Source organism: Apodemus sylvaticus, chromosome 13, assembly GCF_947179515.1.
Source record: "Apodemus sylvaticus chromosome 13, mApoSyl1.1, whole genome shotgun sequence".
Taxonomy (NCBI): domain Eukaryota; kingdom Metazoa; phylum Chordata; class Mammalia; order Rodentia; family Muridae; genus Apodemus; species Apodemus sylvaticus.
The window spans coordinates 81,169,851-81,197,830 of NC_067484.1; the positions used below are offsets into that span (position 1 = coordinate 81,169,851).

The 27,980-nt window shown below is 44.5% G+C and overlaps 1 protein-coding gene across 2 annotated transcripts in view; it reads right to left on the reverse strand.

Moving 5' to 3' along the window:
* The window catches only part of Fhod3 (formin homology 2 domain containing 3), a 438,336-nt gene that overhangs the window by 403,012 nt on the left and 7,344 nt on the right, over positions 1–27,980 (reverse strand). The window lies entirely within an intron of this gene.

Below are 27,980 nucleotides of genomic sequence, written 5' to 3' on the forward strand. Positions count from 1 at the left end.
ATTAATTAGATTTTGTAACTTGAGTTTTTGTTTACATTATTGCATATATATATACACATATACATATGTACATATACACATATATATGAATGAGTGATCAGGAAGCCTGTGGAGGTTAGAGGATACCTATATGGAGTCTTTTCTCTCTTTCCACCTTGCTTGGGTTCCAGAAATCAAACCCAGGTGGACAGGCTTATATGGCATTTCCTTTACCCACTGAGCCATCTCACCCACCCAAAATCCAAGTTTTAAGTACAATATGCTTTACTGTGGAATTTGAGTTTGAAGATTATCCTCTGTAAGATTTAGGCTTACCTTCAGTCAGCGTATTGCTCTCCAGAAACACTTGACAGTCAAAATACAGGCCACCTTGTTGGCTAGCTGGTTGGCTGGTTGGGTTGGTTTTGTTTTAGATTTGACTTAGCTTTGATTTGAAACAGGGTTTCTCTATGTAATCCTAGAGCTAACTATGTAACCAGCCCTTGCCTAGCACAAGCAGGGCTCATGGCTGGATCCCAAGCAGTGTTTAAGCATTTTCTTTTGTGATAATAGTAAAAGGAACAAGAGAAAAGCTTTCAATATGTGTCTTAGGGTTTTCCTGCTGTGGACAGACATCATGATAAGGCAAATCTTGTAAAGGACAAAATTTAATTGGGGCTGGCGTACAGGTTCAGAGAAGTTCAGTCCATCATCATCAAGGTGGGAGCATGGCAGCATCCAGGCAGGCACAGTACAGGCAGAGCTGAGAGTTCTACATCTTCATCTGAAGGCTGCTAGTGGAAGATTGGCTTCCAGGCAGCTAGGATAGGGGTCTTAAAGCCCACACCCACAGTGACCTCCTCCAACAGGGCCACACCTTTCTAATAGTGTCACTCCCTGGGCTGAGTATATACAAACAGTATGGAAACCCTTTTGTCTTTGCAAGAGTAGTGGCTTGTCCCTGTGCCCTCAGCATTCTGGAGCCTGAGGCAGGAGGATTGGGAGTTTGAGGGCAGCTTGGGCTATACAGTGGGGCTTTATATTAATTAGGTGTCTTGTTGCTGCAACACAATACCTACAAAAACGACTTGAGTAGGAAGGGTTCATTTTGGCTCACAAGTTAAAAGTACACATTATCACAGTGGGGAGGGCACTGGCAGGAACTCAGGCAGCTTGTCACAGTGCACCCGCACAGGAGAAGCAGAGGGAAATGCACGCTGGGGGTCAGCTCTCCGCCCCTTCTCACTCAGTGGGAAAGCCCAACCCATTGACTGACCACATTCACCTCAATCCAGTGGAGATGCTTCCTCACAGACACAGCGGTTTGTTTCCTAACTGATCCTAGCCCTTGTCAGGTAGACCATATTGACCATCACAAACCTCATCTACATAAATTTTTCAAAGCCTAAATCAGAATGTTCCTCAGGTCCTTGCCAGAAGCAGTTCAAATAGCTTTAGTTACAGTCAGTGGAATAGTTGTGACAAGACAGGACTTTCTGATTCAGAAGGATGAAGGAAGTTAGTTCTAGAAAGCACTTCAGAGCAGCCATCTCCGGGGAGGACCATGCACCATCCAGCTGCCTGTTTGTTTCCGTCCTTCACCCAAGTGAGTTTCTAGCAGCTGCCCTGCCACCTGGGTTTTAGGCGGAGGATAATCATTCCCAGATGTTGAAGAAAAATGCTCTGACCAAGCAGGCACTGCAGCTCCAGATGTATGTGGTCAGTTGACTGTTCCCTGTGTCCCATAACGTTGCCACAACACTCAAGCTGTTCACCCAGAGAGACGCCTGACCCTTCACAGATTGGCTTTCATGTCATTTCTTACATGCGCAGACAAGGCAATGCTCCACTGGGTAAGACCTGTGCAGTCATTGGATCCTCCATTCCAACCGCCTAGAGCCACCACAATCCAGTAACCAGTCTACCGGAAACACAGATGCATCCAAGTGCCTGTACCCCTAAAACTGGGTAGACTGGGCATGTCTCCTCCAACAAATCTCTGGGTTCTTACCAACAATGAACCCCCCGCCCCCAACTCAGACATGCTTGGCAGGTCTGAAGCCTCACCGTGATGACCCCCAGGCACAGAGCTGTATCCACCAGGCAACTGCCATGAGAATCAGAAGCCAGGTTTGAATCTCTCAGCACCAGGATCCATGAGAACAGGCCTCACCTTAGAAAGCCAGATGTGTGGAGAGAGGGCTCCGGGCTGAAAGTGGCCAGTGGTGTATACACCTCTCACTTATGGATCAGACACTGCCTCTGCTCAACTTCTCTTTCCAGACCTTTTTACACACACAGTCTAGTGAATAAATATTACTTTAAAACATGGTCCAGAACCATAAAGATGGAGCAGTGAGAAAAGGCAATTGTCATCCAAATTCTGGCAACCTGGGTCCAATCCACAGAACCTGTGTGAAGTTAACCAACTTCACAAAGTTGTTTTGACTTCCAAGAGTTGTGGGGAGGGGCTGGGGTATACATATACACACATGTACATAAGTAAATAAATATTTTAAACCATCAATTTAATAAAATCAGAGAGGTGTGCTTTTTGCGGGCGGCAGGAATTTCAGTCAGACCCTTAGCAATGCTCACTGAACTGCTGGCAGGACGGAACCAACACATTGGGGGATTTTGTTAGTTTTTTGTTTGTTTGTTTGTTTGTTTGGGTTTTTGTTTGTTTTGTTGTTGATTTTGTTTTGTTATTGTACTTTCGGGGTAGAGTTTTGCCATCAAGCCCAGCTTTGTCTAGACCTTACGAAGCAGCTCAGGGTTTGCTGGAACTCGCTTTGTAGCCCAGCCTAGCCTCTGTGGGGCAAGTGGACAGTGCCACCAGACAAAAGATCTGGTAAGGCTGAGTGTGCCTAAACTTTAGGAAACTTAGAATTGAGAGTGCTAGGAGTGGGGCCAGCTCCCTAGCAAGCTCTGCCTGCTCTAGAACACGTAGTAACCATGACACCCTGCTGAGAGGACCATGACAACTGGTCATGTAACATAAAAACCTGAAGTTCTCCATGCTAATGAGGACTCTACATAGGCCCTGGGTGTTCAGTCAACAAGCTTCCCTTCCTGGGCATTTCTTCCCACAATAGGTATTTAGTCCCTGGTTCACCCTGAGTAAGGTCTCTTCATCAAGGATTGCTGAATGGGAAGGCCTTTGTTATAAAGAACTATGCATAAATCTCCCAGACTTCTCTGTCCCCACCACTCCATATTCTCCCCACTCACTTGGAACCAAATTGCGTTCCACTCTCCCCACCCCCACCCCCACCCAGGGTTCTGCCTCCTCCTTCCTGCCTGATCTGTGAATGCCCTGAAGGGAAGCACAGACCAGAGACCTCCTTCCTAACTCCCAACAATTCTCCAGCAGTGCCTGGGTACACAGGAGACGGGAAACCACAGCAACTGTCCCAGACCCCACTGATTGCCACTCTGGAAAAACAAGGACTGTGGACCCCCATTACAGACAATGTTCTGCCTCCTTGAGCGGTGTGCTAGCCACACTCCAGGCACCCAGACAGTGAGACAGGGTGCAGATCCACAAGCCTCTAGCTCTGGGCTGGAGGCATCCTGCCCAGCTCGAATTTTGTATGTCCAATAATCCCAGAGTGATGTCCAAGGTGAGAGGTGAGAGACGGGGATAAGAATTCACATGCACTATGGCATCGGGAAGGACAATATAGGACAGCCCAACCACAGAAGGAAGTGATACTTGAAGTGGCTGGGAAGAAGGCTCGTGGTTAAAAAGCTGGATGAAACCTTGGAGGTTAAAGAAACCAAGAACAAAGTTAAGTTTGAGTTGGGCTGTGATGATTACGGTGCCATCTCCACAAAGAAGCTCTTCTTAGACTGAAGCCTGCGGACCCTGCTGAAGGGTTCCTTCAACCCAAGTTTCTAGACTAACAAACACTGGGACAAAGGTGTCACAGTAGATAAAGGCACATCCATCCTCCAGTGCTCCATAGGGACACCTTACATGAACTCTGGAGTTTGCTTCTGATTTTTCCAATGGCCACAAATAAACTAATCTGGCAATGTTTTCTGCCATGTGGAGTACAGATGTACATCACCTCCAAAACCAGGCCTGGGCTCTTTCTTATACTAGGAACCTTGAGTTCCCTCAACCCTGAGGGACCATAAAGCCATTTTCTTCAATCCAACCATGACTCTACTACCAACATACAGTCTCTCCATAGACATCAATGTGACCACGGATGGCAGAGCCTGGTATAAAGAAGGGAGACTCAGTGATGGTGTAGTTTGTGACAGTTGGCCTAGAAACCAAGAATAGAGTCCCAAATCCTCCTCTGGAAAATGCTGGGCTGGTTTTACACTTCACATTTTTTTTATTTGTATTTGTGAGATAGGGCCTTACTCTATAGTCCATGCTGGCCTAGGAATTAATATGTAGTCCAGGCCGATCTCAAACTTACCATCCTCCAGCCTAAGCCTGCTGAGTGCCAGTAGAACAGGTGTATACCACTATGTTCCCTTTGAAGATTCTTAAATCGCTTCCTTTAACAGTCGCTAACAATGAGTACTTTATGACCGGTTTTTATAAATACCAAGAGAAAAAATTATACATTGTTTTTATAATGCCTTACCTATTTTTCAAATAAAGGAAATTTGGATACCCATCTCTTCTAGGCAATTAGAAGCAGAAGAGATTAGCACACAGAGCAATTAGTATCTGATAAAATGGGAGAACCTAGAAGGGGAACAGGGATGCATGCTCTTAAACACAGAGGCTAGCTAGCTCCAGAGTACATACTCAGTTCCCAACCTGCAGATGCCTTGGTAGCTTGCATCCTGCAACTCCCTCCCTCCCTCCCCCTTCCTCCCCACCTGCTGGTCCTGAGCATCCAGGAGATGGACAGACAATCACTAAAAGAGATGCTTGCTCTAATACTTTCCTGATCTTGATACGGTCCCAGGGGCCTCCCTAATGGGAGGAATATGTGTCCATAAACAGCAAGTGCCCAACAGGCAACCATTTTCCCTCACTGTGAGTCTGGCCTCCCCACAGAAAGTGAATTACCACATGCTAAGTCAGTACAGGAGGCAGCATCCCACCTGTCGGAGGCTGGATTCCTACCGAACAAATCATAAATGTTCCACACTGCAGGCCACATCTCCTGCCTTCAGCCAGCCCTTCCTATAAGGACTCATCTGGTTCAAGCAAAGTCATATCAGAGTTTCCCATCATGCTCCAGCTTAAATGCCAGGAAAATCAGAAGGCCAGTGCGTTCTGTGATCGCAACCCTATGGCCGGGCTGGTTTCCTCAAGAAAAGCACAATAATAAGTCCTTACATCTAAACAGCATTCAAAATACCTTTACAAAAAACCATTCCCTTTTGCTAGAGGAAAGCTCTGACTATTTGGTATCTTTTTCTCTACTGTGTTTTATTCTGAGTTCTCTGAAAACTTCCCATATACATGAAGTAAAACTTAAAAATAACATTATCAGATATTACCTCCCAAGCATAAGAAGAAAACTGTGGGTTTCATCTTTTCCCATTTTTCAAAAACTAATACATTATAGTTAGTATGCAATTAAGGTGATTGATTTTAAGCCAATTCTAGCTTGGTAGGTGTGTGATCCACGTGGCATAATTCCCTGCAGGGACATGAGGAATACCGAGTTCTCCTGATTGTAGCAGAGACAGCCCTCAGACAGTTGGAAACACTCTGCTAGACAACATGAAGCCAGCCCCAAATACTCTTTAGTCAATGGGACTAGTCAATCACTTTTTTCCCTCTCAGAAAGGTAGGCATTATCAGTTGATCTGACTTGGCACAGGCTAGAGAAAGTCATCATTCCTTCCTACCTCCCAAGCCGAGGGAAGCATTAGAAAAGGCATCTGTTTCCAGGTGTGCATTAATATGGAATTTTTCAGATCTTCCCTGGGACTCTCTCTGCTGTAGGGTCCTCAGGGGTACACAGCATCTCCCAAGAGATCTACAGCCCTACTGGGAACCTGCTCTCCACTAGGCAGGGCCACCATGCCAGCTGGCTTCATCTCTTCCTCAATCCAGCTAAAACGCTACACATTTGTTCCCTTTTTTTTCTTTTTCTTTTTTTTTTATTTCGATATAATTTATTTACATTTCAAATGACTTCCCCTTTTCTAGCCCCCCCACTCCCCGAAAGTCCCGTAAGCCCCCTTCTCTTCCCCTGTCCTCCCACCCACCCCTTCCCACTTCCCCGTTCTGGTTTTGCTGAGTACTGTTTCACTGAGTCTTTTTCTATCTCTTCACACCATCTTGTATTATCTGACCACCTGATATGGTTTGAATCTGAAATATCCCCCGTAGGATAATGTTCCAAATGCTTGTTCCCCAACTAGTAAACTATTTTGGGGAGGCTGCAGAAAATTTAGGAGGTGTGGTTTACTGGAAGAAGTAGGTTTCTAGGAGTAAGCTTCTAAGAGTGATAGCCCAGCCCCTGGTTCAGGTCCACTCTCTGCTTCCTGACCATCACCACTGAGACCTTCCCTGTTGTGAAGGATTGAGATCCCCTGAAACTGTGAGCCAAACTAAACATTTCGTTATCATCTCCTTTCTGTCACAATGATAAAACACTATGAAAAAGGCAACAAAAACTTAGGGAAGGAAAGGGTTTATTTGGTTTCCACTTCCATGTCATAGTCCCTCACTGAGAGAATGCAGGGTGGAAACTCCAAGAACATAAAGCAGATACCACAGAAGAATGCTGTTTTGCTGGCTTCCTTGCTTACGAGGCTTATGCTAACCCGAGCATGCGTATGCACACATGCATGCATGCACACAAGCGCACTGACTAATATACCACCTATCATACCATTCCTGCTACAATGGAGCTTTCACATCACAATAGCAGAGGGAGCCATTGCCACAGAGACCATATGGCCTACAAAAGCTACAAAGTTTTCATCTGCCATTTACGGGGATGTTAATCAACTTCCAATGAATGATAAATTTTTCCTCAATTGTAAACTCACAAGCCAAACCCTCCTTCCTGCCACCACGATGTCCACAGACTTTCCAGGAATCATGGACCCCAGTTTGAGAAAGCATTGTAGAAATGAAAATGAGGAGGAAGAAGAGGGAAAGGAGGAGGAAGGGGAGGAGGAGGTGGTGTTGCCTAGTTTCCGTCCATAGCTCTGCTACTCAGTAGCAATGAGACTTTACACAAATCAGTCAACTTCAATGGCATTTTCCTTATCAAGGAAATGAGAAATGGCCCGCCACATGACACAGCTACCATGAGGAGTGGAAATCTTGCAGGTGAAGCATTTGTAGTAACTAGCTCACACTATGCCCACAGGACAGGCCTCTTTTGTGTTTTTAGGAATTTGTGGGCCTTCAAAGAATATTTGAAATTATCAAGTGTGTCCAGCCAATGGCCCACAGGCCTCATGCAATTGGGGACAGCTGTGAATAATCACATTGTTGCTTCTCTCTTGCTGTGATAAGATACCATGATCAAAGGCAACTGAGAGGAGAAGGGGGCTCACTTTAGCTCACAGTTCCAGGGCAGAGTCCACTACAGTGAGGAAGGAATGCCAGCAAGGACATGGGGCCAGCCTGGCACTCAGGAAGCAAGGAGACCACAGTGACCCACACACAGGAAGCAGACAGAGGGACAAAAGGAGGTAAAGTCAGGCTATACAATCTCAACCCAATGATACACTTCTTCCTGAGAGGTGACTTTTTATAAAAGTTCCATAATCTTCCCAAAAGTGCCACCAACTGGTACCAAGCATTCAAATACATGAGACTGTGGGGCACATTTCTCATTCAGATCACCACAGCAACCCAACACAAAATACATAAACTTTCCAAATGCATTATAAAATTAATTTTAATAACTCTGCCATGCAGTTCTCCATCACAAACTTTGTAGATGGCAATGACATGTTACAAAATCAAAAAACTGGACACATGTGGTTGCTACTAACTCATCCAACCTTCACAAAAAAACCTAATGTCTGAGGACCATGCCAGCACTTTAGTGCCTTTGCCAAATATAATTTAAAAAACAAAAACAAAATATACAGGATGAAGTTGATATACTCAGTACTACGAGGGAAATTGATTTCTGAGAAGACAGGGAAGTGTTTGGAGCTGTCTTGGGGTCTCCTGAACTGTTCTTCCACTTGGCAGAAAGCATTCCCAAGTCAGAGAAACCTCATGACACACTTTGCCGTGATAACATGTGAAGAACTGACTTGGTACCTATTTTTGGCTGGGCAGAAGACAAAGGACTCCTCCAAGGGCAAAGCCCTTGGATCTCCTAACAATGCAGGCATTGCCATCCAATGTCCCCCTTAGGGCTCTCGTCTCTGAGCTATGCGAGTTCTAATGATCTCCATGAGCCAACCAATCAATCAATGAAAACAATTAGCATTAGAAATACTGTATTAATGAGAAAAGCATGGGGAACTCAGCACGCTGTCTGTTACATCGATGACTAGGACACTCCCCTCATCTTTATGCTTGAGTAGCAGTAGTAGCTGGGAGCTGAACACAAGCTCTTCAACTGTCAATGATGCCTTTTAGGAATAAATGCATTTTTTTACACTAGGCACTTACACTAGATCATGCCTATAATCCCAACACTTGGGAAGCTAAGGCCCAAGGGCTGTATGAGTTAAATACCAGTTCAAGGTTACATAACAAATCCTTGTCTCAAAATATAAAAAATGGAGAAAATAAATATTTAAATTTATCTTATCAGAACAATAAGTTAATCGTGTCATTGGCGGGCATATTTGAACTTTTCTCTCCCTGTACAATCAAATGCTTTTTTGAAATTTTCTTTCCTGACTTTCCTGTTACTAAGATGGAGACAGGTTGAATATCCTCCCACTTGCAAAAGACATTCCTTGGGTTTGTTTGCTTGCTTGCTTGCTGTTTGCTTGCTTACTTGCTTGCTTGCTTGCTGTTTGCCTGCTTGCTTGCTTGTTTCATTGCTTGCTCCCTTTATTATGTTTTATTCTGTTGAGGTAAGGGTCTGATGATGTGGCTGGCCTTAGACTTACTGTATTACTAAGGTTGGTCTTGAATTCCTGACCCTCCTGCCTCCATCTGCCAAGTGCTGGGATTACAAGTGTGTGCCACCACACTTGAGCCAAAAGATATTTGTTATTCTGACCTAACAACTATATTCACAAAAGATGAGCACACCTTGGCTGCTAAGCAGTCTGAATCAACACTGCTATAGAGATGAACCCTTCCAGGAGGGACATCTATGGCTTACCATGCAGTATGTAGAGGTTTGAATGTGCTTGGCCCATGGGAAATGACACTATGAGGAGGTATGGCCTTGTTGGAGGAAGTGTGTCACTGTGGGGATGGGCTTTGGAGGTCTCCTATGCTCAGGTCCCACCCAGGGCAGAAGAGGATCTCCTTCTGGCTGCCTTCAAATCAAGATGTAGAACTCTGCTCTTGTGGCACCATCAATGCCTGGATGCTGCCATGCTTCCCATCATGATGGTAACAGACTGAACCTGTAAGCCAGCCACAATTAAATGTTTTCTTTTAAAAGAGTTACCTTGGTCATGGCATCTCTTTGCAACAATAAACCCCTAAGACACAGCAAAAGCTTTATTCCCACATCAACTTGCTATTTTTAATTTTCATTGCACATATGTGTGTAGGTGTGTGTGTGTGTGTGTGTGTGTATACTGAGGCCTGAGGTTAGCATCTTCAACTGCTCTTTCTACCTTATTCATTGACACAGAGTCTCTCAATCAAATCCAGAGCTAATCGAGCTAACTGGCTTGCTCTAGGGATCCCTTCTCTGCCTTCTCAGCGTTGAATTATATAGGCAGGCTGTCACACCCATTTGGCATTTACATGGATTCTGGGGGATCCAAAGCCATTCTTCGTGTTTGCATGGCAAACACATAACCACTGAGACATCTGTTTAACCCCCGAATCAAGTTATTGAAACATCTTTCATTCAGCTTCTGAACAAGTGGCCTTCTTGCCTGCCAATGCCTTCTATACTGCCCACTGTGTCTGGGTTCTCCAACTCAGCCACAGTCTCTGTCCATAAAATGCTAATTTGCATCCTCTGCCCTTTCAAAAGTGGCATTTTTCTTTTTTGCTCTGTGGGCGTAGGTTTCCTAAGCAAGAATTTTGACCCTGTTGCAGCAGAATAAGAAAAGAAGATATGAGTGGAGAGAAAGAGAAAGAGGAAAACCAGCATCCTTGCTTTTGTTCCTTAGACTTGGCCACTCTGCATATCGCTGGCATCTTCTCTTGGGCATCAGGTATCTCCCACAGACACAACAGAAATGGCTCTTTTGTGCCTTTTCTGAGGATACATCCATCATTACATAATTTTGACATATCTGAAAAACTCTTGGATTTCATCACCGTCTCCTGTCTCACATTTCTGATCTCCATTTGGCAGAATACAAGAGATTCCATACTCCAGCACCCAGCTCCTGTATCCTTACATAATGTTTAAGCAGAACACATTTAGAAAAGTGACGGTCAATGAATTTCCAGTGAGCACATCCATGTCACCAGCTCAGATAGAAGAATAAAGGTCACTTGTGGTCCAGAAGTCTCCACTCGTCCCTGCTCACTACCACCCTGCTCACCACAGATAGATCTCCAGGACTGTAAGCCAGTGCTCCTATCTTTCTTCACTCAATCATATATCTATGAAATACATCTATTTTGTTGCATGAATGTACTCACTTTTTGTTTACTATTTTGTTGCATGAATGTATTCACTTTTAGCATTATATTCTTTTGATTGAATATACATAATTAATCATGGTCAATAAAAACTGCTCTTAGCTATTTTATGCTACATAGCCAACTCCATGAACACTTGTGATGTTTCAGGGGCATATATGCTGCATACATGTCTCTTAAGTCTACATTTAGTCATAAAATCACTAAGTCCTAAACTTAGTAATAATGCATCTGTGCCTGCTTCATAACTGTTAAGAATTTTAAAAATTCAGCATATGAGTCTCCCTTTTGTCCCACATGTTTGCCAAACCTTGTTGTTAGCACACTCTTAAAATCTATTTATGTTTGTGCATCAGTGTGTTGCCTACATGTATGCCTATGAAAGTGCCAGATGCCCTGGAACTGGAGCTACAGTCAGATTTGAGCTGCCATGTGGGTGCCGGGAATTGAACCCAGGTCCTCTGAAAGAACAGCCAATACTCTTAACTGCTGAGCCATCTCTCTGGCCCCAGCACGCTTTTCAACTTTAATTATTCAGGTGGCATGAGATAGTAACTCGATGGTTTTCCCATGGCACATTGACTGAAGCTGTGCAGAAAACATTGGCAATCTGGCCACATGTGAAAAAGTTGTGTAACCTCTACTCAAGAATAAACAAGGTCACACAGAGCCGTGAGCCCAAGGGTTCCTATAGAGAAGAGGTGGACCAGACTGAAACCATGTGATCCCATCATCTGCAACCTCCCTTCACTGAGGACACAGCTTTAAAGAACAGACATGGCATCCTTACTTCATGGAGACACATGGACTTAAAGAAAAGACACTGGAGAGGGGTTTGCTGAGGCTATCTCAGCCTTTGAGGAAGAGACAGTGGAGAAGTCTGAAAGAGGCAGAACTACATGAAGACGGATACTTGAGGTGGACCTGACTTTCCTAGAATTAATATGGGGGAGAGTTTCTAAGCAAATACCAGAACTGAGAACCAAGATGAAGAACCCTGGACCGGGATGAAATAGCCTAGTGGTACAACAGTTGCCTGGCGTGGGTTCAATCCTCAGTATAAAGCAACAGAAAAAAAATGAGGAACTCAAAAGAAGATGATAATTCGGGGACTGGAGACATAGTTCAGTTGGCACAGTACTGCACTAGCATACACAAAGTCCTGAGTCCACTCCCTTGCATGGTATAAACAGGTTAATAATGTACACCTGTAATCCCAACAATAGGAACATGGAGGCAGGGAACAGGAAGACATCCAGGCAATCCTGGACTACATGAGAACCTCTCATGTAATAAGAGGGAGAGAGGGAGTGGAAGACAGAAAGGAGAGAATGTTTAGACAATGAGTATGAAGCAAAGGAATTTTTAATAAGAAAGGAAGAGGCTGAGAGAGTAGACTAAAGCACTTCTGAACACAGAGATGGCCGACAACAGGAGCCTATCCAATACGTGCTCTCCTCAAGGACAACAGTTTACATACATTACCACAATTGTAAGGGAAGGGACATCTGGGAATGACAGGATTCAAGACATAAAAGAGCAAGGATTACTCTAGACCAGACTTAGTGGAGCAACCTCTGGGGTTGGGATAGGATTGGGGGGATAGCACTGGGCACACGGGAACTAGCCTCTGCAGGTAGGGAGTGCAGGGATGGATGAGCACTGGTGTGGGGAGCAGAGCCTGGTTTGATCAGGGAATGGAGGAAAAGAACACCAGCTGAATCCACATCATAGAGGGCCATCAACAACAAAGTAAGACCACCATGTTGCTTAGGTCACATGATTCAGTTTGAGTACAAGTACTTCAAAGTAAATAAAGACCCCCACATGGTGATACAGGAAAGAAACCTTTAAATATTGACTAGACCACCAAGGGTTCCATGAATGAATGCTATTCCTGCAGAGTAGATGGCTTGTGAAAAGATGGCGGCCTTCCCAGACCTTGCTTTCCACCATGGGGTAACAGGAGGATCCCCATTAGACTGGCACCAATCTTTGACTTCTTGACCTTCAGAAAAGTAGGCCAATAAATTTCTGCTTACAGTCAATAACCCAGTATCATGTCTTTTGTTACAGTAGCGCCAGACAGACCAGGAGCCAAAGCAAAGATCTTCCTACCAGCCGACCTTTCTGCTCCAACTCAACCCAACACAGACCTCACGTGTGCACAACCTACCCCAGCTACAAATGGAGTTGGTAAGAGAAAGCAAAGCAGATGCCAAGGGGGACCTGGAGCACCAAGGCCAGCAGTAGGGATACCAGAGAGCTCCTCTAATAACCTCATGGCCATGTTTCTATTCCTTAAAAGACTCCACTGGGTGGGTTCATGTGAGTCAAGACTACAGATTTATAGGAGGCTTCCATTGCATGCTTTCATCACAAAATGTGGTCATGTTTGTGGGATGCTGAAGCCCTACCTGTCTTGGGGGGCACAGTCCAGAGCACATCAGGATGCCCCTATGCACCTTCTTATACTATAGAATCTCCTGTGCATGCAAATGAAGTGTGATTTCAGCACCAAACGACTAGCCACTCCCCCTCTGCCTCATGGTCCCACCCCCAAGCCTGTCCCAACGTGGTTGCTCTTTTGCTGTCAAGGTCCAAGCTACCAAGCTCTATTGTCCTTCTTCAAGCCTGGCCTTAGGACCTTGACATCTGCTCACAATTCCCCTCCACGAAATTCCCATTACCATCCCAGAAGAGCCCATCCTCTACTGCAAGAGCCTAGCACCCAGGTTGTCAGCAAGTAAGGGAGTAAGAGAAACCCACACACACTGGGTTCCATCCACAAAACATAGGAACTCACATACAGAAAACTGACAAACGCACTCTCAAATGCCATCAAGAGACAGTGTCCCAGAAGTTAGAGGCTCTGTCACTGGCTTTGCTGTCAATCTCCTGGGTGCTCCAGTAGCAAGATGTGTCGAGAGCTCACACACACCCTGTGTAGCACATCTGGACAGTGGCAGAGTCCACACAGGTGACACTGGACACCAGCCCCTCTCTCCATGCTTAGCTACTGCTCACCACACACTCATGCCCTGGTTCTCTGGCCACTGCATCTCTCATCCTAGACCAGAAACCCCCTGAAGGTTCTACCTGTTCTACTCACTGTTGTTTCTCCAGAGCTCTGAGGACTTAGGAACATGGCCTGTGATCAGTGGGAGATAAATGAACCACATTGCTAATTCGCTAATTACCCAGATTCAGGAGCAAGGTACACTGTGCTGCTTCTCAGAATAGAGGCCACTGTCAAGCTCCAAAGAGACTAGGACCCTAGCCTTAAAAAAAAATAAAAGCACAGACTCTAATAGGAACAGTCCCAGGAGTGACAAGTTCCCCAGGGTGGACCTGTGACTTACTCTTATCAGTCTCAGTTCCAAGTCACTAATTACTCTGAGCCCTAATCAGAGAATTCAAACCCTAAAGACACTTGAGTGTGACCACCACATGCCTTGGGATATAAACACACAACTTCATGACCCCTTTCTCATCAGAGGGACTTTTGGTCTCATTGACTCAGCTACAAAGGAGCCCCTTCTACCCTAGACCCATTCTAGAGTTCAGCTGCTGCTCTGGGTTCACTGGGAGTCTAGTCAGAAGCCCTGGACCCTCACAAGGTCCCCCAGCTTTGACAAACTCTGGTCCCCAGATAAACACTATGCTGAATAATTACATTTAAACTGTTCAGACATTGCAGAGCTGTATCTGCTCACTTAATAGAGCCCAGCATGCTCTTCCACTAGGACTGTAGGCTGAGAAGTTGGTTTGTTGGTTTGTTTTGTTTATTTAATGACAGAAATGTCTCTCTGAGAATGTGATGGAACCAAATAGGCTTAAAGGCACCAGAGCCCTGAGACACAAAGAAACCTCAGGCCTGGGGGCCAGCCCCTCCCTCCCCTTTGTAAGACTCTACCAGGATTAGCTGAGTGAGGCATTACTCTGGCTGGGTAGGCCTAGCAAAATGCTTGCAGAAGCCACAATGGTAGAAAGACAGCAGCCACTTCAAGATCATCCTGTCAGTTCTGTGAGGAGAATGGAACAAGGGGGTTCCCAAGGCAAGGCGTGGATACTCAACTAGGACACCCAGTCATGATTCCAAAGTCTGGGCTATCATGATCACTAGTTAGCCAAAATGAGAGCTGAACACATTCCTGGGACCTGCTGGGACACAAATGTGGGAAGAGCAGGGGATCTGCACATATTAATGTGGCCCTTAACCAAATGGCTGTTCACAAACTAATGTTAGAAGCAAAGCTAAAATTTCTCAGGCCAACCAGGCTCTCCAAATTCACCTTAACCCCATCTTCTGCAAAAGCTCCTCACTTCCACCCATAAAGAAAACAGGTGCAAATATCTACACACTGTGTAAACAAGACAGCTAGAAGGCTTAGGCTAAGGGTGATCTGTTTGGAGTAAAGTCTGGTCATACGTGGCATATCCAGAATTCTTGGGTGGCCAAGGAAGGAGGCCAACAACCACATCCAGCAGGCCACATATCTTTGTTGCTTCTCGTTTCATCTTGATACACAATCGAAAAATCTCCACTGTTCTGGATTCTTTGTTTAACGCTAGCTCAACCTTTCAGTGTCTGTGGCTTCAGGGCATTCCCACCCCAATGATGTCTCTTACAGCATAGTGTTTGCATACAAACCTTGTAAGCACTCTCCTACACTACAAGTCATCTCTCTATAACACATATACTACCTAATACGCCATAAGTGTTCTGTAAATAGTCACTGTGCTGTTGGCGGAATACACACCGATAAGCAACTGCTCAGTAAAGTACAGAGGTGGAACATTCCGGTTCCACACTTGCTTGAATCATTGCATACAACACCTGTAATACAAAGAACTGACTGTATTTTGATGACTAATGAACTTCTGGAGATCTGTGTACTCTGGGACTTGAGGAATGGTCTCCTCGACGCTCAGTCATGGGCACTGTCCCTCTGTAAAGCTGTAAAATGAGTGTACACAGCATGTGCTAGGTAATGCCATAGCTCAAGTTGACAAAACCACCAGAGAACACCAGAACTTTATCTCGTGATTCATCCACTGAAGAGCCTCTGGAGATTTAATGAAAAGTGTAGTCAAGTAGCCATGAACAGTGATTTCTAGGCACATCTTCAAAAGGTTCTTAGACTATGAAGTCCAAAGACTCAGTTAACAATTTCTCCTGAGGATACCTGTCTACAAAGAGAGCCAGGCAAAGCTTCTTTGGTCCAAATGAGAGAGGGAAGAGAGAGAGAGAGAGAGAGAGAGAGAGAGAGAGAGAGAGAGAGAGAGAGAGAACGTGAGTTTACACAAAATCTCTACACAATACCTTCAATGAGCAAACTGATGCACAGATTATAACAGAACCATAGTTGGACTCATTGGTTTAGAATAAATGGATTGTTATTGCACCCAATAACTCAGATTGCTCTTAAGTACATTATACAGAGAAGAAGCCAGTTTCAAAAAAATCATATGACTCTACTCATGTGGAGTTCTGGAAAACCTCTCAGAAGAGATCAGTGACCACTAGGGAATATGGAAATAAAAGAAGTATATGACCACAGCAAATGCACCTCTGGAATTGCCCCATATCTTAGTAGTTACAAACACCTCTGATATGTTAAAACTCACAGAGCTATACATCAAAATACAACTGACTTCCACACTGTTTAAAAGTTCATGAAGTTTTCAGCATCCCTCCTAGGAAACAATAGTGTTTGATTCTCTGCCCTTGAACAATGCCAGGCTTCGTGATGGGCATCTAATGAATGACACTAACTGGCATTCATTCCTCTGGTTCTGGTAATCATAGGAACCGCAAACCAATACGCAAGATCTCCAGCTCCTGGAAGGCATTATGCTAGGGAGACCCCGTAGACACAGCACAGAGCCAGGGAGACCGGCTATTCATGTTTCCCCAGCCTCAACAACAGGACAATGGATAAAACACCTTCTAAGAGAAACCCCGACCAGGCACCACCTGGATACAAACCCCTGAGAGACCCTGAGGTCAGAACACCAGTGAGCACCTCCCAAATTCCTGACCCAAGAACATGATCAGAGATAATAAAACCAATCACCCAGAGGAATTACATTTCTACTATATATATCCAGCAGAAGAAACATGTATACCCATATTCTTTGAGCAGTCCTTCTATGATTTAATCTCTTCTCAAATAATATATCTTGGTTGTTTGGTTTAGGGTATTTTTTTAAGATTTATTTATTTTATGTATGTATACACTGTCAATGTCTTCAGACACACCAGAAGAGAGCATCAGATCTTATTACAGATGGTTGTGAGCTACCGTGTGGTTGCTGGGAATTGAACTCAGGACCTCTGGAAGAGCAGTCAGTGCTCTTAACTGCTGAGCCATCTCTCCAGCCCCATGTATCTTGGTTGTTCATCACTTAATGAACACTGAGTTTTTTCTACATGAGTACAACTCCACGTGAAACAGAGAGAAGAAGGATTCCAAGACACAGTGGAAGCAGTCCTTACAGAATGTACGGGCTGATAGGGAGAGAACCAGGGAGAGACTCTCGGTCTGGACAACTTGCTGATACTGCTATTCACCAAGGCAGCTCATGTTACGGGAAAGGAAGGTCAGATTTAGACACACTCTGTATTCTAATATCTGCAGGATGACTAAGAGGAATTCCCAAGGAACACCTGGATACTGGTTTCCAGACTCAGAAAGAGAGATGGGGTCTGGTCATCAGAAAGCTCTTGAAGCCTCCCAGAAATGAGTGGACTATACAAAAACTGGGTATCCTGGCAGGACCCTGGAGAAGGTCAACATCCAAAGAGCAGAAGGAGCAGAAGGATTAAAAAAGAGATAAAGGGCACTGGCCAAAATTGGCAAGTGCTATTAAAACACTAAGGCCATTTGCACCAGGGAGCCGGGAGACTCCACAGCCTTCTGTGCATAGCCCTCCAGGAGAGAGATCTCCCAGCAGAGCTTTCACTCCTGAGCTCAAAGGAGTAAGGACACAGGCTTACAGGCCCACAGGAGGAACAAACCCCAGCCAGAGACAACAATACCAACTAGCACCAGACATAACCAGATGGTGAAAGGCAAGCACAAGAACCCTACCAACAGAAACTAAGGCCAGATGACAGCATCAGAGCCCAGTTCTCCCACTACAGCAAGTTCTGGATACCCCCAACATACCAGAAAAGCAAGAGTTGGATTTAAAATCGTATCTCATGATGCTGATAGAGGGCTTCAAGAAAGACTTAAATAACTCCCTTAAAGAAATACAGGAGAACATCAGTCAACAAGTAAAAGCCCTTAAAGAGGAAATACAAAAAACCCTTAAAGAAATACAGGAGATTATGTGTCAACAGGCAGAAGCCCTTAAAGAAGAAACACAAAAATCCCTTAAAGAATTACAGGAAAACACAAACAATCAAGTGAAGGAACTGAATAAAACCATCCAGGATCTAAAAGTGGAAGTAGAAACAATAAAGAAATCACAAAGTGAGTCATCTCTGGAGATAGAAAACCTTGGAAAGAATTCAGGAGTCATAGATGCAAGCATCAACAACAGAATATAAGAGATAGAAGAAAGAACCTCAGGTGTTGAAGATACCATAGAAAACATTGACTCAACAGTCAAAGAAAATGCAAAATGCATAAAGCTGTTAACCCAAAACACTCAAGAACTCCAGAACACAATGAGAAGACCAAACCTAAGGATTATAGGAATAGACAAGAGCGAAGATTTCCAACTTAAAGGGCCAGTAAATATCTTCAGAAAATTATAGAAGAAAACTACCCTAACCTAGAGAAAGAGATGCCCGTGAACATACAAGAAGCCTTCAGAACTCTAAACAGACTGAACCAGACCAGAAAGTCCTCCTGGCACATAATAATCAAAACACTACATTTACTAAACAAAGAAAGAATATTAAAAGCAGTAAGGGAAAATGGACAAGTAACATATAAAGGAAGACCTATCAGAATTACACCAGACTTCTCACCAGAGACGTTGAAAGCTAGAAGATCCTGGGCAGACCTCATACAGACCCTAAGAGAACACAAATGCCAGCCCAGGCTACTATACCCAGCAAAACTCTCAATCATCATAGATGGAGAAACCAAGATATTCCGTGATAAAAACAAATTTACACAATATCTGCCCACAAATCCAGCCCTACAAAGATAATAGATGGAAAAGGCCAACACATGGAGGGAAACTGCACCCTAGAAAAAACAAGAAAGTAATCTTCCAACAAACCCAAAAGATACTCACACAAACATAAAAATAACATCAAAAATAACAGGAAGCAACAATCACTATTTCTTAATATCTCTTAACAACAATGGACTCAACTCCCCAATAAAAAGACATAGACTAACAGAAATATTTCTCATGTAAATCTTCAATTTTATCAGAAAATTCTTGTAATTCCCCTTTTAATTAATTTAGTAATGTTTTTATATTTACCCTCTTATCTGCATTATTTTGATATTTATATTGATTATAAATTATTTATAATTGATAATCTTCAATTTTAATATGTCTTTCTATATATTTCCTCTATTTTATCAGAAATGTTTTCCATGTAAATCTTCAATTCTGTCATAAAATGTTTCTAGTTCATATTTCAAATTAATTATTTATTGAAATAATTAATAAATATTTCAACATATTTCAATGTTTCTTATGTACACCACTTTACTCTTTAATTTTCCATGAAAATTGTCAATTTTAACGTGTTTTTCTATGTATCTCTTCTATTTTATCTGAAATGTTTTCCATGTAAATCTTTAATTTTATCATAAAGTATTTTTACTTCCCTTTTCAATAAAAAAAGGAAAAAAACCACTAAGGTCAAGACGGTAAAGTGTCTATTGGGCTGAAAGACAAATGCATAGCAAGAGGAAACACACCACAATAATGAATACAGACACCGCCAGATGGAACAAGAAGGGTCTTGAGAGAACAAGAAGGGTCTTGAGAGAAGACAGTAGAGTGTAAATAAGGAAGGCCTAAGATGCTGTGGGAGAAAGGTGGAAGGCTGGACCCAGGGCTTGTCTGTATGATAGAGGCTGTAGGCCATATAAATGCTAGAGAAAGCATCCAAGAGGGAGGTGGAGGGCAGTGACAAAGGGGAGGAGCTTTTCAGTGACAGAAGGGGAGGAGCTTCTCCATGAGGAAAGAAGGGGAGGAGCTTCTCCCTGACAGAAGGGGAGGAGCTTCTCCATGAGACAGGAAGGGGAGGAACTTCTCCGTGAGACCAGAAGCAGAGCAGAGTATAGGAGGACACAAGTGGGGCACATGGGGCGGGGCAGCACCTGAAGGGTCTGCTCTATCACCCACCACATCCATTGTCAGGACCTGTGCTGGCAGTAGAAACATGATGGAGGGGACAGGGAGGCCACAGAGACTATACATGCTGCGATATTTGTGGACAAAGCCTGCATAGCTCACACATCTGGGACTAGAAGCCGCATAGGTATGTCAGACACATCGAAGGTGAAATCCTGTTCTGATTGTCCTGTTCGACAGCCTTATGAGGGAGATAATGCTGTTCAAAACCTTAGGAGGCTAAGCAGAGGGGAGTGGGGCTGTTGCTCTGTGGTAGAGCACTTGCCTAATGTGTGTGAGGCCTTGAGCTCAATCCCCAGAGCCCATAAAGGTGGCTGCAGTAGGAACGGGCACAGGGCACACAAGCCTGTCACATGGAGGAGCCACCGTCCTTTTCATCCTCGTCCATGCACTAATAAGTGGATATTAACCTAGAAAACTGGAATACCCAAAACATAATCCACACATCAAATGAGGTACAAGAAGAAAGGAGGAGTGGCCCCTGGTTCTGGAAAGACTCAGTGAAGCAGTATTCGGCAAAACCAGAACGGGGAAGTGGGAAGGGGTGGGTGGGAGGACAGGGGAAGAGAAGGGGGCTTACAGGACTTTCGGGGAGTGGGAGGGCTAGAAAAGGGAAATCATTTGAAATATAAATAAAAAATTATATCGAATAAAAAAAAAGAATAGACACACAGAAAGAGACAGAAACACAACTAAGAATTAATAGCCAGCATATGACATGAATCCTAAAAAAAAAAAAAAAAAAAGATGGAGAAAGAAAGAAACCCCCAGAAAGGGGTCCTCACTGGCTAATATCTGAACAATCAATTTCCTGGGAAATAGGAGAGGCCCTGCCCATGACCCGTGAGAGTCCTTGCCTTCCCTGTGCATGGTGGAGGCACGGGCCTGTCTCTCTCTTCTCACGTTGCTTTGCCCTGTGGCCTTTTAGTGACTGGTTATCCATCCATCTCCCTCTCTTCTCTTTCCTTCACTTGCTCCTTGTAATAATTTTCTTCCCATCTTGCTGTTTTCTGCCTCCCTTCCCTTCCGTTTTCCACTGTGTGTCTATTGGATGGGATGAAAGGAGCACTTGAGATTGTTTTGTACACACAATCCGCAAAGCTCTCCACTCAAGCCCTGTGCCGTGAGTCACCTCCCTCCATCCAGGGTGTTCTTATTTCTCTGGAGTCACCAGGCCTGATCCTGACTCCCAGTATTTCTCCGCATCCATTTCACCTACAAGGACACCATCCAGTCTCTGTCTCCATGCTTGAACCTCACCCTCATTCCCAGAGTCTTTCAGGACCGTTTTGTCCGCATGGGTTTCCCTCAAGTCTGACATTGCTGTAGCCCTGGAGGCTGGCCTTCTCCAGCAGTCAGGACTCCACTTTTTATTATGCTGGTGACTTGTCTCCCTGACCAAAACTCATAATAAATGGAAGAATGTGACACCCCTAAGATCAGGAGAGTTGACAAAAGAAAGCCTCCAACTTCACCACATCCTATAGCCCACAGAAAACCATCTCCACCTCAGAGCATATAACATCCAGTGTGAGGGAGGTTTTTCATCAGAAAGACATAAAGGACAGAACAGGCCAACTTCAAGTTTCATTGCCTTGTAAGGACTCATGTCCTTTGAGAAACTGTTTCCTATGACAGGCGATTTCCGTGAGGGGCTGTTTCCTGTGAGAGGCTGTTTTTGAGTAGCTGTTTTCTGTAAGGGTCCATTTCTATGAGAGATGTTTCCTGTGAGAAGCTGTTTCCTGTAAGGGGCCATTTTCTGTAAGATGCTGTTTTGTGTGACTGGGTGTTTCCTTTGAGAAACTGTATCCTATGAGGGACCATTTTCTGTGAGAAGACGCTTTTTTCTAAGAGGCTATTTCCTTTGAGAGGCTGTTTCCTATGAGGGACCGTTTGCATGCAACAGCCACAAATGTTGCTGGACATTTCTCTTCTCTCTGGATTGGAGGCCGAAGCATCCCATGCTGCCTGATTTCAAGAGTTGCCTAGGGACTAGCCAGGCTAACCCATGCCCCAGTGCCTTAATAAACTGTGCAGACATGCCATGGTTCTATTACTGGCATTCTCAGTGATGAATCATTGTCCACAAAAATGCACCCAGTTCTGGGAACAAAAAGAAAAAAGAAAGAGAGGAAGAAGAAGAAGAAAAACCACTCACTCCTCTATTGTTCTAGAGAGGGCGGCCCAACAGCTCTCTTCTCCCACTCCTTGACAATATGTGAATGCGCTTAGAGGACACACAGCAGGACCGGCCAAGCTCTCCCAGCTGCAGGCCTCAGCTGCCCACTGAGCTCCCCACTGGGTATTACTGAGTTCTGAAAGGTTTACAGAGGCTACTGTAGAAGTCATGGTGAGGCTGCCTGCAGGTTGCTATAGGATCTAACAAAGAAGGAAGTCCCCAAAGATCAATGCCCTCAGAATGACTGCTATCACTGGTAACAAAATCCTACCCACAGCTCTGTGGTTGACAAAGGTCAAAATATCCAAATGTGAGAACTGGGCATGGTGGCACATGCCTATGATCCCAGTGGTTTATAAGGTGGTGTCAGGGGGACCAAGAGTTTAATGCCATCTTTAGTTACATAGTGAGTTCAAGGTCAGTCTTAGCCACATGAGCCTCTGTCTCAATAAACAAACTAAATAAATAAATAATATACTGAAGTAAATAAACATGTATAGAAAGAACAGTTAGGCTCCATGGCTACAACCCCTGCATCTCCAAATCCACTAGTCATAGTTGCTACAGCCACAATGGCCTGGGTGGGGGCCCTCCCTTATCACTTACACAAACACCCAGTGGTTCTCTCTGTCCCTAACACTCAGCACAGGCAGCAATGTGACCCAGTGTTCAGGACCAAACCAATGAGGGTAACCTGGCTTAAAGAAGTGTTGTTTCCAAGCCAAGGAAGGAATCAACTAAGTAGGTCTCATAGGGGCTCACAGAGACTGAAGCAGTCATCACAGAGCCAATAGGTCCTCTGCAGATGTTCTGGTTGTTGGCTTGGTATTTTGGGAGGACTCCTGACAGTGGGATGTCTGACTCTTCTACCTGCTTTTGGGATCCTTTTCCTCACTTGACACCAGCCTTGATGTAAGGGTTTATGCCTGGTCTTATTGTATCTTGCTGTAAATTCTGTTGATGCTCCTATGAACCCTACTCTCCTAGCGAAAGACAGGGGCTGAACCTGTAGGAGAGGAAAAGAGAGATCTGGGATGGGTAGGGGGAAGGGAAGCTGAGATCTGGATGTGGTATCTGAGAGAAGAATAAATTTTTAAAAAACATAAAATAAGTGAAGCATATCCATTTTGGGCAGTAGATTTCAAGTCTATCCTGATGTCCTCCTCCATCATAGAGTTCCTACCTGGGCCCAGAGCAGTCACCAGGTCGTCTCCCAAGTGTCCTCCATAGAAACTCCTCTACATATGAGTCTTGGAGGGAAAGAGGAAAGCCATTGGACAACTCCAATGTCATGATGTATGTATGGATTATCATGCCAAAACTGAAAATGACACACCCTATAACTGTGACTCAGGAAGGTAGCTGGATGTGTAATTTTATATTCACAGATAGTAGAGTTCCGATAAGACACACAGTGTTGAATATGGTGGTGAGAATACCAACCCAAATGCAGCAGAAAACAACACCTGCAGGGTCTCGTAGCCTCGCCTCTGACCTGACCCTTCTGTATAAGTGGGACTTTATTGTCTGGCATAGATCCAGTGGGGAGAACTTGCTTCTGCCATACTCACCTTCAGTTTGAGAAGTTATAACATATAGTAACCGTGTTGGTAGATTAGAACTCTGAAAATGGTCTCAGAATATAAGTTCATGAAGGTATCTTCACAGACCTACCATGGGTACAAGCATTTTACATATATAATTGTTCCCATTAATTATAACTCTTTTAAATATTAACAATATTTACTAAAGGCAATGACGTATCAGGACCTCAGAACTCTGGGGAAAGGAGTGCAGCTATGTGTCTTTCTGCCGGGCTTTGAACCTTGGTGGGAGACATTGATGCTAAACACAGTAAGCACCGGAGAGTCCTTGGCAGAGAGTGTTCAGTGCACAGCTGAGAAGCCCACCTGGAGTGATGGGGCCCTTGGAATGGGGGAGCAGTGGGGTACACGCACATCATTTGTTCAGGCTTCTGTCAGTCATCCTGTGTCATTCTCAGAGGTGACACAACAGCTGGGAGCAAAGGACAGCAATCTGTCCCTGAGCTTCACAGCTTGCCCTGTCACTCTGCCCTGACTCACAGACCCCCTCCATTGTCTGTTCTGCAGAAATTTCCTCCATCGAAAATGAGATCTTGCTCCTTCAAATCAGCAGTTAAACATCTAGGGATTTAATTAAGGAAATAAACAGATTCAAGCACATATAGTTTTTTCAGGTAAATGTATTATAGAATTACTCGTTGCTTCTTTATTGCCAACTACCTAAATCTTCAATGGTTCATTCGTGCATGCATGCACAAGCATGGGGCAGGTTAATCATTACAGGAAGTGGAGTGTTTTCCCTCATGGCCTGGGAGCAATCATTCCGTGGATCATGGTCCAGGAACAGACGAGGTTACCATGCTGACATTAAGGAGTATGTGCCTAAAAAATATCTGATGACTTAGCACATGCTCGGATCTATTTTTATACTTTATGTTCCTGGATATTCAAGTTATAGTGAGATGTTAAAGTGTTAGGAACAGTCCCCTGGGGTGACAAGAGCAGTGATTGGAATCTCTTTCAGTACAGTTTTCTGCTGACTCCAAACCTAGCCACACATCCACTCTATATCTTACCTGTTGTATAGGGCTGAATCCTGCCCCCTTGATTCTTCTCTCAAGACCTCTAACTTGGCCAGTAGAATCCCTCTCCAAACACATCACCCTGAATTCATAAACACAGTTTAAATTCACAGATATTGGGGTTGGGGATTTAGCTCAGCAGTAGAGTGCTTGCCTAGCAAGCGCAAAGCCCTGGATTTGGTCCTCAGCTCTGGAATAAAAAAAATTCACAACTATATAGAGATGTATCGCTATGTAAAGATGCTACACACACACACACACACACACACACACACACACACACACACACACACACGAGAAAAATGATACTCAGCCCCTTGAAACAGTGGTCTGGCCACTCAAGGGCTTTGGAATCTACCTTGAATAACCAAGGACTTCTGGGGGGGGGGGGGAAGGAAGGAAGTTCCCTGACCCTCAGTTCTAAATACCTCTCTCCTCAGGAGATGATCATAGAAGCCCCTGTGTTGGCTGCTGGTTCATGTTAAATTGAACATATCTGAATCTCTCTAGCCTTTTCTTCTTTGCCTCTTCATGACTGCTCCAAGGCCAAGAGGAAGCCTCCACCTTGCCAGACATCAAGACTTAACACACAAGACCACACAGAGCACAGAGTTGTCACCAGAGAGTATAGAAAGACAAGACAGTGGGAGCCAGAAACAAGTCCCAAGTCTGCAGATGTGACCGGTCCTGAGGCTGGGCTGACTGTGTGCTCCATTCTCAGTGACATGGGTACGCCACACCCTCTCAACCCTCCATATTAACTGCCTTTTCCTATGTTGCGGACAAACACCTGGCAATAAGCAATGGGAAGGGAAATGGCTGTCTTGTGCTCACACTACGTCATCCATCACAGTAGGGACAGCATGGCAGCAGGGTCTGCTCTTTGGTGGCAGCAGTAGGAGGATGACATTGCTGGCTCTCATCTTCACAGACCAGGAGCAGAAACATGCTGGGTCTCATCTGGATTTCTCTGTCTATTTGGTCCAGCCCAAGACCCCATCACAGGACGCTGCTCTCCATATCCTCCCTCAGTTAATTCTCTCTGGAAATGTCCTTACTGATAGCATCCTCTAATCCCTCAGGTGTTCCATAATCCAGTCAAATTGGAAATGTATTGAGCCATTGCACCTCCACATTGTTCCCCTACAACATCCATCCCCTGCCCCTCAAACTGCCAGGCAGCAATGACTCCCCCCAGAGAAGTCTGTCACTGGTCACAAGGGATAAGAGCTAGATAGTTCAGGGTGCGGTACTATTAATTATATTTTGCCTTCACTTAAGAACAGTGAAGAAAAAAGAATGGAGAAGAAAGGGGAGAGAGGGGGAAAAATGTGTTAGCTGTCTCAAAGCCAATGCTACCAAATGCTCATGTGTATGAGTCATGGGTTGTTCCCACCGACACAGGACTCATCCGGGTAACAAACTCAGGACTGGAAAAGATTTAACTTATAGCTAAACCAAGTTCACAGGTGACTACAGTACAGCTGGGGAAAGCTCCCTTACTCGCAGCCAGGACTAGCGAGTAGCTACTATGTTATGCATGACCCTGGTTTGGTCAGAAGGTTCCACCTCCTCATTCTGGCTCCCAGGAACACACCTCTCAGGGCACCCCACTGCTTTAAACTTGTCAGTTCCACCCATTCAATCCAGGAACCTCTGGCCACCATCGTGTAAAGTGAGAAGGCTAACTAACTGGATTGGATTAAGAAATGTGTAGAGCACCAGTAGAAAGAGCATCTCTGGGAGTGGGGGTTCTGGGCATCCCCTAGAAGGCTAAATAAAAGAGACCCACGCTGGGTGTGGGCAATGGCTTTCGATGGGTAGAAGAATCTGGACTACTCAAAAAGGAGAAGAAAAGAGAGAGAGCCAGCTGGGCACTTATGGTCCCCTCTCTGCTTCCTGATCCACCAAGATATAAGTAATCAGCCTCCGCCACAGGCAGGAGCGGCCTCCTCCATCCCACCGTCTTTACCATGATAGACCGTCAAACCTGGACCATAACCCAGAGTAACCTCTTACACCCCTAAGTTGCCATTTTTGGTTTGGTTTGGCTTTTGTGGGGGGGGTTGGGTTTTGTTGCTGTTGTTGTTGATGATGTTGTTGCTGTTGTTGTTTTGGTTGGTTGGTTGGTTGGGGGTTTTTTTTATTTGTTTGTTTAGTTTTGGTTTGGGGGGATTAGGGAGAGGGGTTGCTGGGGGTTTTGCTGTTGGTTTTGGTTTGGGGTTTTGGTTTTATTTTGGTATTTAGTCACAACAACAATAAAAGTACCTAATACATCTATCAATCATTTCCTATAAAACCTAGACTGCCCTTTGCAGCTGCTCAACCCCTGGAAGGAGCCTTGGTGAGGCAGAGGGATGTCTCAATGGACAAGAGTGCTTGCTAGTCCTGAGTTCAGCTCCCAACACCCACATGGAGTGGTTTACAACCACTTATAACTCCAGCCCCAAGAGATCTGATGCCATCTTCTGGCCTCCACTGATAATCTGTACACACACACACACACACACACACACACACACAATTTCTTAAGTAAGCGTGTCTTTTGAAAACACCCCGGGGCTTATCCTGTAACATCTTGCTGTAGACTCCATTCCAGCCTTTCATTCCCATCTTCAGAAAATATCAGATGCGGTGAAGCAGAGGAACCCTTGGAGCTCTAGGAAGCGCCCTTCTTGCTTATTTCTGGCTTGAGAATGCAAAACAGTGTTTAACGAGGAGCTTGAGAAACGAATTTGCTTCCTTTCTGTCAAACCTAAGGGAACTAACTGCTCCTTACTGATCCCTCAATGTTTTCTTACTTTTAATTTGTTCAAACAGTTTAAGATGGTTTTCCTAATATTAGTCCTTAAACATTTCCCCTTGGAGTCTAGCATTTTAATTTCTAAATTACAAAACTAACTGCAAAAAAAAAAAAAAGTGTTGTGGAATGGTGGGGCACATGTATAACCCCCAGCCCTGAAACAGGAGTGATGTGTGTAAAGCCCACATAGACCAACTCAGAGGAAGTAAGGAGCCCTAGGTTATAGTAGATACAATGTAGACCCCATTTGTTACTGTCCTAAAGTTCTGAAACTTCTGAAAATGTATTCTTTCTGGTTGGTAATTGATTTTGCACCCTTTCAAATGGTCCATCTTATCCCCTCTCTGATTGTTAG